We start from the raw sequence: 10,976 nt of genomic DNA on the forward strand, positions 1-10,976 counted from the left end.
GACCCTGCTTGAACAAACCTCGATGGTAAACCGCAATGTCTCCCATTGTTTCCCTGCAACACACATAAGGAAGATCTTGATCAAGTTAACTGAGAGTTGCCATACTATCAGTAGAATATGTATTGAGTATAGGAAAATTTAATTGGTGTCACATGCATAACAACACAAAATTGTACCCACCGCAAATGAAAATCAAATTGCAGAACTGAACCAAACTTTAAATGGACAACAGAACAAATGAACCAAAATAGTTAACTGAGCATGAAATGCAGAATAGAAACATGTACTAGAAGATAAGACAGTTAACAAAACAAAGAATGCTTGAGAACAGTACTAGAAAATGTAGCAATTGTTGGACCAAAGTGTTAACTGAACATTGCATTTCAGAGGACCAAACTGTTAACTGAACATCAAATTGCATATTAACATTACAGAGGACAAATCACTAGAAGGCACTAGCGGTGGCCTCGAGAAAACAACACGGGCTGTATTTAAAGTAGACAACCGCATGGCAGTGTCGACGGTGGCCTCGAAGACGAGGTGCTCCCCCAAGATCTGGCGGTCGACACGCATGGCAATCATAGAGATCAAATGCACATGTGCAGCTGCATGCTACTGAGCTCCATGTTATACTGCATGCAAAATGGTTGTGGGCGGCGCTTAATCGGAGGAGGGGCAGTGATTTCGGTGGAAGGTGTCGCGCCGTCGGTCGGGGCATGTGGGACGGGAAAGGAGGAGGATGGTGTGGGTGGGGTGTGGATTACCTGACCATATCGACAAGGCTGCGCAACAAGAAGAAGGGTCGGCGGTGAGGAGGCTGTGCATCAAGAAGAAGGGTCGCCGGCGAGGAGGCGGCGCTGCAAGAAGTGTCGCCAGCGAGGAGGCGGCACTACAAGAAGAAGGGTAGCCGGCGAGGAGGCGACACTGCAAGAAGAAGGGCCGCCTGCGAGGAGGCTGAGCTGCCGGTAAGCAGCAGTGAAGGTTTGAACTTGGAAAGCAAGGAGGAACGGTGAAAATGTGGCTTTTGGTGGGAGGGAGGGGCGGGAAGATAGATATTTCCGCGGTGGAATTTTTTTTCGCTCGGTGCCGCAAGAAACTGGCGCGCAAGTGTGGTTCAAGCGGGGGCGATGGACTGTAGACGACAAAGCTTCCTGCATAAGCTAGACAAGACGGTGCGCCAAGATATTTTATATCGCATCCCACATGATACTTTCTAGTAAACTGTTTGTGGTATACCTTATTTTTTCATTATGTTTTAAAAGACAAAATGGTGTTACGGAGGGAAAGGATGGTGTTTGAATTGCTATAACATTTACGTACAGTGAACATATGAGTGTCGTGTTTAAATTTGGAATTATTCCGGGTCTGTTTGGTATTTTTATGCATTAATTGAGTTTCTGGGCATTTAATGTGCGTAATTCAAATTTGAACTATAAGTACATGCTCCAATGCACCAAAGTTTGTTGAAAAATCACATGTGTGTCTTTGGATGAATTTATTGGTCCCATGCAAGAGATGGGAATGAAATTCAAACATGTGGGCATCGTGGCTAGGCCGGAAAGATTGAGAAACTTCGGTTTTTTAATTCCTGTAAATCCAAAACACGACTGAAAATCATGAAACATGGCATGGTGTCATGACATGGCACCAACATGATGCTGTGAATTTTTTGACCGAATTGGGACAAGCTTTGGTGTAAGCTTCTTGCAATCCAGAGCTTCCCTCAAGAAGGCTCGTGGTTCCGAGAGGGAACGTGTCATCTCCATGTGGGAAACGACATACGTACACTGCCTTCTTCCGCCTTAACTTTTTTACACAGGCAGAATAGACAAAACAGAAGTATCATGCTAAATTTTGGAATTATTCCGGGTTTGTTTGGCCTTTTTATACATTAATTGAGTTTCTACACATTTAATGTGCATAATTCAAATTTGAACTACAAGCACATGCTCCAGTGCATCAAAGTTGGATGAAGAATCACATGCGCGTCCTTGGGTGAATTTATAGGTCCCATGCAAAAAATGGGAATAAAATTCAAACATCTGGGCATCGTGGCTCAGCTGGAAAGATTGAGAAACTTGGTTTTTTAATTCCTGTAAATCCAAAACACGCCTGAAAATCATGAAACTTGGCATGGTGTCATGACATGGCACCAACATGCTGCACTAAATTTTTTGGCCGAATTGGGACAAGCTTTGGTGTAAGCTTCTTGCAAACCGGAGCTTCCCTCAAGAAGGCTCATGGTTCCAAGAGGGAACGTGTCACCTCCGTGTGCGAAACGACATACATACACTGCCTTCTCCCGCCTTAATTTTTTACACATGCAGATTGGACCAAATAGAAGTATCATGCTAAATTTTTGAATTATTCTGGGTTCATTTTGCCTTTTTTATAGATTAATTCTGTTTCTACGCATTTAATGTGCATAATTAAAATTTGAACTACAAGCACATTCTCCAGTGCACCAAAGTTGGTTGAAAAATCACATGTGTGTCTTTGGGTGAATTTATAGGTCCCATGCAAGAAATGGGGATGAAATTCCGATATCTGGGCATCATGGCTCGGCCGGAAAGATTAAGAAACTTGGATTTTTAATTCCTCTAAATCCAAAACATGCGTGGAAATCATGAAACTTGGCATGGTTTCATGACATGGCACCAACATGCTGCGGTAATTTTTTTGGCCGAATTGGGACAAGCTTTGGTGTCAGCTTCTTCCAAACCGGAGCTCCCTCAAGAAGGCTCATGGTTCCGAGAGGGAACGTGTCACCTCCGTGCGCAAAATGACATACGTACACTGTCTTCTCCCACCTTAATTTTTTAGAAAGGCAGATTAGACCAAATGGAAGTATCGTGCTAAATTTTGGAATTATTCTGGGTTCGTTTGGACTTTTTATAGATTAATTGAGTTTCTGCGCATTTAATGTGCATAATTCAAATTTGAAATACAAGCACATGCTCCAGTGCACCAAAGTTGGTTGACAAATCACATGTGTGTGTTTGGGTGAATTTATAGGTCCCATGCAAGAAATGGGAATGAAATTCAAACATCTGGGCATCGTGGCTCAGCTGGAAAGATTGAGAAACTTCGTTTTTAAATTCCTCTATATCCAAAACACACCTGAAAATAATGAAACTTGGCATGCTGTCCTGACATGGCACCAACATGTTGCGGTAAATTTTTGGGCCGAATAGGGACAAGCTTTGGTGTAAGCTTCTTGCAAACCGAAGCATCCCTCAAGAAGGCTTGTGGTCCGAGAGGGAACTTGTCACCTCCTTGTGCGAAATGACATACGTACACTGTCTTCTCCCGCCTTAATTTTTTACACAGGTAGATTAGACCAAATAGAAGTATCGTGCTAAATTTTGGAATTATTCCGGGTTTGTTTGGCTTTTTTATACATTAATTGAGTTATTGGCATTTAATGTGCATAATTCAAATTTGAACTACAAGCACATGCTCTGGTGAACCAAAGTTGGTTGAAAAATCACATTTGTGTCCTTGGGTGAATTTCTAGGTCCCATGCAAGAAATGGGAGTGAAATTCAAACATCTCGGCGTCATGGCTCGGCCGGAAAGATTGAGAAACTTGATTTTTTAATTCCTATAAATCCAACACATGCCTGAGAATCATGAAACTTGGCATGGTGTCATGACACGGCACCAACATGATGCGGTAAATTTTTTGACCGAATTGGGACAAGCTTTGGTGTAAGCTTCTTGCAAACCGGAGCTTCCCTGAAGAAGGCTTCTAGTTCCGAGAGGGAACGTGTCACCTCCGTGTGCGAAATGACATACGTACACTGCCTTCTTCCGCCTTGATTTTTTACACAGGCAGATTAGACCAAATAGAAGTATCATGCTAAAATTTGGAATTATTCCGGATTCGTTTGGCATTTTTTATACATTAATTGAGTTTCTACGTATTTAATGTGCATAATTCAAATTTTTACTACAAGAACATGCTCCATTGCACCAAAGTTGGTTGAAAATCACATGTCTGTCCTTGGGTGAATTTATAGGCCCCATGCAAGAATGGGAATGAAATTCGAACATATGGGCGTCGTGGCTTGGCTGGAAAGATTGAGAAACTTGGTTTTTTAATTCCTGTAAATCCAAAACATGCCTGAAATCACGAAACTTGGCATGGTGTCATGACATGGCACCAACATGCTGCGGTAAATGTTTTGGCCAAATGGGGACAAGATTTGGTGTAAGCTTCTTGCAAACCGGAGCTTCCCTCAAGAAGGCTCATGTTTCCAAGAGGGAATGTGTCACCTCCGTGTGCGAAACAACATATGTACACTAACTTCTCCCGTCGTAATTTCGTACACACGCATATTAGACCAAAAAGAAGTATCGTGCTAAATTTTGGAATTATTCCGGGTTCATTTGGTGTTTGTTATAGATTAATTGATTTTCTGTGCATTTAATGTCCATAATCCAAATTTGAACTACAAGCACATGCTCCAGTGCACCAAAGTAGGTTGAAAAATCACATGTGTGTCTTTGGGTAAATTTATAGGTCACATGCAAGAAATGGGAATGAAATTCAGACATCTAGGTGTCGTGGCTCGGCCGGAAAGATTGAGAAACTTGGATTTTTAATTCCTGTAAATCTAAAACACGCCTAAAAATCATGAAACTTGCCATGGTGTCATGACATGGCACCAACATGTTGCGGTAAATTTTTTGGCCAAATTGGGACAAGCTTTGGTGTAAACTTCTTGCTAACCGGAGCTTCCCTCAACAAGCTTCGTGGTTCCGAGAGGGAACGTGTCACCTCCGTGTGCGAAACGACATACGTACACTGCCTTCACCCGCCTTAATTTTTATACACAGGCAGATTAGACCAAATGGAAGTATCGTGCTAAATTTTGGAATTATTCTACATTCGTGTGGCCTTTTTATAGATTAATTGAGTTAATGTGCATAATTAAAATTTGAACTACAAGCACATGCTCCAATGCACCAAACTTGGTTGAATAATCACAGCTGTGTTTTTGGGTGAATTTATAGGTCCCATGCAAGAAATGGGAATGAAATTCAAACATCTGGGCGTCGTGGCTCGGCCGGAAAGATTGAGAAACTTGGATTTTTAATTCCTGTAACTCCAAAACACGCCTGAATATCATGAAACTTGGCATGGTGTCATGACATGGCACCAACATGCTGCGGTAAATTTTTTTGGCCGAATTGGGACAAGCTTTGGTGTAAGCTTCTTGCAAACCAGAGCTTCCCTCAAGAAGGCTCGTGGTTCCGAGAGGGAATGTGTCACCTCTGTGTGTGAAACGAAATACGTACACCACCTTCTCCCACCTTATTTTTTTACATAGGCAGATTAGACCAAATGAATGTATCGTGCTAAAATTTCGATTTATTCTGGGTTCGTTTGGCCTTTTTATAGATTAATTGAGTTTCTGCGCATTTAATGTGCGTAATTCAAATTTTAACTACAAGCATATGCTCCAGTGCACTAAAGATGGTTGAAAAATCACATGTGTGTCTTTGGGTGAATTTATAGGTCCCATGCAAGAAATGGGAATGAAATTCAAACATCTGGGCGTCGTGGCTCGACTAGAAGGATTGAGAAACTTAGTTTTTTAATTCCCGTAAATCCAAAACATGCCTGAAAATCATGAAACTTGGCATGGTGTCATGACATGGCACCAACATGATGCGGTAAAATTTTTGACCAAATTGGGACAAGCTTTGGTGTAAGCTTCTTGCAAACCGGAGCTTCCCTCAAGAAGGCTCGTGGTTCCGAGAGGGAACGTGTCACCTCTGTGTGCGAAACGACATACATACACTGCCTTCTTCTGCCTTAATTTTTTACACAGGCAGATTAGACCAAATAGAAGTATCATGCTAAATTTTGGAATTATTCTGGGTTCGTTTGGCCTTTTTTATACATTAATTGAGTTTCTACGTACTTAATGTGGATAATTCAAATTTTAACTACAAGAACATGCTCCATTGCACCAAAGTTGGTTGAAAATCACATTTTGTCCTTGGGTGAATTTATAGCCCCCATGCAAGAAATGGGAATGAATTCGAACATCTGGGCGTCCTGGCTTGGCTGGAAAGATTGAGAAACTTGGTTTTTTCATTCCTGTAAATCCAAAACACGTCTGAAATCACAAAACTTGGCATGGTGTCATGACATGGCACCAACATGCTGTGGTAAATGTTTTGGCCGAATTGGGACAAGCTTTGGTGTAAGCTTCTTGCAAACCGGAGCTTCCCCCCAGAAGGCTCATGGTTCCAAGAGGGAATGTGTCACCTCCGTGTGCGAAACAACATACGTACACTAACTTCTCCCGCCGTAATTTTTTACACACGCAGATTAGACCAAAAAGAAGTATCATGCTAAATTTTGGAATTATTCCGGGTTCATTTGGTCTTTGTTATAGATTAATTGAGTTTCTGAGCATTTAATGTGCATAATTCAAATTTGAACTACAAGCACATGCTCCAGTGCACCAAAGTTGGTTGAAAAATCACATGTGAGTCTTTGGGTGAATTTATAGGTCCCATGCAAGAAATGGGAATGAAATTCAGACATCTAGGCGTCGTGGCTCGACCGGAAAGATTGAGAAACTTGGATTTTTAATTCCTGTAAATCCAATACACGCCTGAAAATCATGAAACTTGGCATGGTGTCATGACATGGCACCAACATGCTGCGGTAAATTTTTTAGCTGCATTGGGACAAGCTTTGGTGTAAAATTCTTACAAACCAGAGCTTCCCTCAACAAGGCTTGTGGTTCCGAGAGGGAACGTGTCACCTCCGTGTGCGAAATGATATACGTACACTGCCTTCTCCCACCATAATTTTTTTACACAGGCAGATTAGACCAAATGGAAGTATCGTGCTAAATTTCGGAATTATTCTACATTCGTTTGGCCTTTTTATAGATTAATTGTTTAATGTGCATTATTCAAATTTGAACTACAAGCACATGCCCCAGTGCACCAAAGTGGGTTGAATAATCACATGTGTGTCTTTGGGTGAATTTATAGGTCCCATGCAGGAAATGGGAATGAAATTCAAACATCTGCGAGTCGTGGCTCTGCCAGAAAGATTGAGAAACTTGGTTTTTTAATGCTTGTAAATCCAAAACACGTCTGAAAATCATGAAACTTGGCATGTAGTCATGACATGGCACCAAAATGATGCGGTAATTTTTTTGACCGAATTGGGACAAGCTTTGGTGTAAGCTACTTGCAAACCGGAGCTTCCCTCAATAAGGCTCATGGTTCCGAGAGGGAACGTGTCACCTCCGTGTGCGAAACGACATACGTACACTGCCTTCTTACGCCTTAATTTTTTTACACAGGCAGATTAGACCAAATAGAAGCATCATCCTAAATTTTGGAATTATTCCGGGTTCGTTTGGACTTTTTTATACATTAATTGATTTTCTATGCATTTAATGTGCATAATTCAAATTTGAACTACAAACACATGCTCCAGTGCACCAAAGATGGTTGAAAAATCACATGTGTGTCCTTGGGTGAATTTATAGGTCCCATGCAAGAAATGGGAATGAAATTCAGACATCTGGGCGTCGTGGCTCGGCCGGAAAGATTGAGAAACTTGGTTTTTTAATTCCTGTAAATCCAAAACACGCCTGAAAATCATGAAACTTGGCATGGTGTCATGACATGGCACGAACATGTTGTGGTAATTTTTTTGGCTGAATAGGGACAAGCTTTGGTGTAAGATTCTTGCAAACCGGAGCTTCCCTCAAGAAGGCTCGTGGTCCGAGAGGGAACTTGTCACCTCCTTGTATGAAATGACATATGTACACTACCTTCTCCCGCCTTAATTTTTTTACACAGGCAGATTAGACCAATTAGAAGTATCGTGCTAAATTTTGGAATTATTCTGGGTTCGTTTGGCCTTTTTTATACATTAATTGAGTTTTTGGGCATTTAATGTGCATAATTCAAATTTGAACTACAAGCACATGCTCCGGTGCACCATAGTTGGTTAAAAAATCACATGTATGTCCTTGGGTGAATTTCTAGGTTCCATGCAAGATATGGGAATGAAATTCACATCTGGGCGTCGTGGCTCGACCAGAAGGATTGAGAAGCTTGGTTTTTTAATTCCTGTAAATCCAAAACACGCCTGAAAATCATGAAACTTGTCATGGTGTCATGACATGGCACCGACATGTTGCGGTAATTTTTTTGGCCGAATTTGGACAAGCTCTGGTGTAAGCTTCTTGCAAACCAGAGCTTCCCTCAAGAAGGCTCGTGGTTTGAGAGGGAACTTGTCACCTCCGTTTGCGAAACGACATACGTACACTGTCTTCCCCCGCCTTAACTTTTTACACAGGCAGATTAGACTAAATAGAAGTATCGTGCTAAATTTTGGAATTATTCCGGGTTCGTTTGGCCTTTTGTATACATTAATTGAGTTTTGGGGCATTTTAATGTGCATAATTCAAATTTGAACTACAAGCACATGCTCCGGTGCACCAAAGTTGGTTGAAAAATCACATGTATGTCCTTGGGTGAATTTCTATGTCCCATGCAAGAAATGGGAATGAAATTCAAACATCTGGCCGTCGTGGCTCGGCCGGAAAGATTGAGAAACTTGGTTTTTTAATTCCTGTAAATCCAAATCACGCCTGAAAATCATGAAACTTGGCATGGTGTCATGACATGGCACCAACATGCCGTGGTAATTTTTCTGTCCAATTTGCGAAGGCGCACACATCAACAATCAACAAAGTCATTTTTGAACAAGTGATGTCATGTTACAAATCGGAAACACAAGTATTATTCAAAACCGTGGGTGCTCGACTTACCAATTATGTGCTGCCACGTGTCCCCTTTTTTATTGGCTAGGAGGTGCGGTGCGGGGTAGCTATTTGCGTACGGGTGGCATGCTCATCAGGAGGAGAGCCCTTTGACCGCTACCCGCCGCGCACCTCCTTCCCAACGTCTCCATAAATGGCGTTGGAGCCCCTGTTGTAGGGCGTGGCTATATGTCTTACTAGACTGAGATTTAAGAGAGAAAAATGAAAATCTGAAAAGAAAGTTTTGCATGGATCTTGATGTAATATCAGACGGACCTATATAGCATTGACTGCGACTTATAGCAAGCATGACGAATATAAGGACGATGACAGTGGATAATAATTGTCTTACATATTTAGGAACATAATTAAAAAAAGCCACATGAGGCAACACCCGAAATACACAAGGGCAAAAGAAGAAGGAAGACAACGATCTGGCTCGCTGATCTCTACTTTCTTGATGTGTTGCTGCAGGCCGCAGGAACTAGTCTCCGCGGCAAGCAGCGATGAGCTCTTTCTTGTCCTCAAGATGCTGCTTGAGAGCATCCTCGGATTCCTCCACCAGCCTTCTACACTTGATGCACAACATGGCATTCTCGTCCATACATTTCTCGACGGCGCTGGTCCTCTTCAACAAGGCCGTGGTCTCTTCCTGCTGGTCCACACTTTCGATGATCTTTGCACTCAGTAGGTCGCACTCGGCCCGGAGCTTCACATTTCTCTCATTTTATTTGTCGGATGACACCGGTAGCCTGCTCAAAAGAGGCTTTCATGTCATACTGCAACCTCGCCCAGCCGGAGATCCGATCTGTCTGTCTATGGACGATCGCATGCATGCGCGTGTAAGAGTCCTCGCCTGCCCGCAAGACATTTTCCTAGGCTGACGCGGCGCGGGAGGACATCTCTGCTGCATTCACGGTGCGGCGGGATATCTCTTCTGCTTCCGCGACGCAGCCAGACCAATTTGCTGCAACGACGGCGCGGCGGGACCTGCGTGCTGCTTCGGCAGTGCGGCGGGACCTTGGTGCTGCTACGGCCACGCGGTGGGACATGCCGACTGCATTCGCAGTGAGGCGGGACATCTCTCATGCTTCCACTTCCATGCTCGCATCTCCCTGGTGGCAATCTCTCGACCCAGAACTAACGCTGGCCATGGCAGACGCAAGGGAACGATGATGAATGACTTGTTTGTTTTTGTGGATGAGGAGTTGAGGAGGAATGTGCAGTCATCTTGGAGTAGTAGTATTTATAACCGAGTAGTAATACGCTCCTAAATGGGAAACCGTTTAGGTTTTGATCGGTGTGAACAGGTTTGCAATTTGGAATGTGATGAGACGCATGCTCAAAATTTACTGACGGTTATAAGTGCGACACTATTCCCAGAAGGCGTAACATGGGCACGTACGCCTTCTCGGCCGCGTATGTGGCGTTTGCACCATAGGGTGCACCACAATAGGCAATGTCAGCACACATCTTGTTCCAACAACCGTGCGCGCTCGTTATTACCATCGCGCACACTTTTTTATTAGAATGTGTGTGCCCGTCTAGCGCACACACGTTGATCTATCTAACTGTTTCAGTTTGTTGTGGCTAATCACAAACAGTTCATCCATGTGAAGTGTATGCCATCAATCGCAGACACTTTGATCTGGCCGACCCATTTATGTTCTGTTGCCTAATCGCAAACAATTAATCCTTCTGAAGTGTATGCCGTCAATCGCACACACCTTTATCTAGCTGCCCGTTTCTATTATTCCTCCTCATCACAAACAATTCATTTGAGTGAACCGTATGTTGTATATCGCACACGCCTTCATCGGGCTGCCCGTTTCTTTTGTTCCACCTCATCGCAAATGGTTCATTGAACTGAACCGTATGCCCTGCATCGCATACGCAACTGAAATCTGAACCGTGTTTGATGGCTCCGGCATCGCAAACGTCTTACACCTTTTTTGATGGTTCTTTTACACCACCATTTGCGATTATTCCATCGCACACAGTTTCGTCGAAGGGTCTCTGATCATAGTGTCGCATTAGCAGCATCCTGCAGTAGTGTATGACTTTGTTGTTGAGAAGAAAACAAAGAAGTTCTTCAAGACGAAGGATAACTCCACGTCAAAATCTTCATCAAGATCTTCCTCAAGGAATCCTTCCAAGTCCTCCT

The sequence above is a fragment of the Triticum aestivum genome, chromosome 7A (genome assembly GCF_018294505.1).
Source record: "Triticum aestivum cultivar Chinese Spring chromosome 7A, IWGSC CS RefSeq v2.1, whole genome shotgun sequence".
Taxonomy (NCBI): Eukaryota; Viridiplantae; Streptophyta; class Magnoliopsida; order Poales; family Poaceae; genus Triticum; species Triticum aestivum.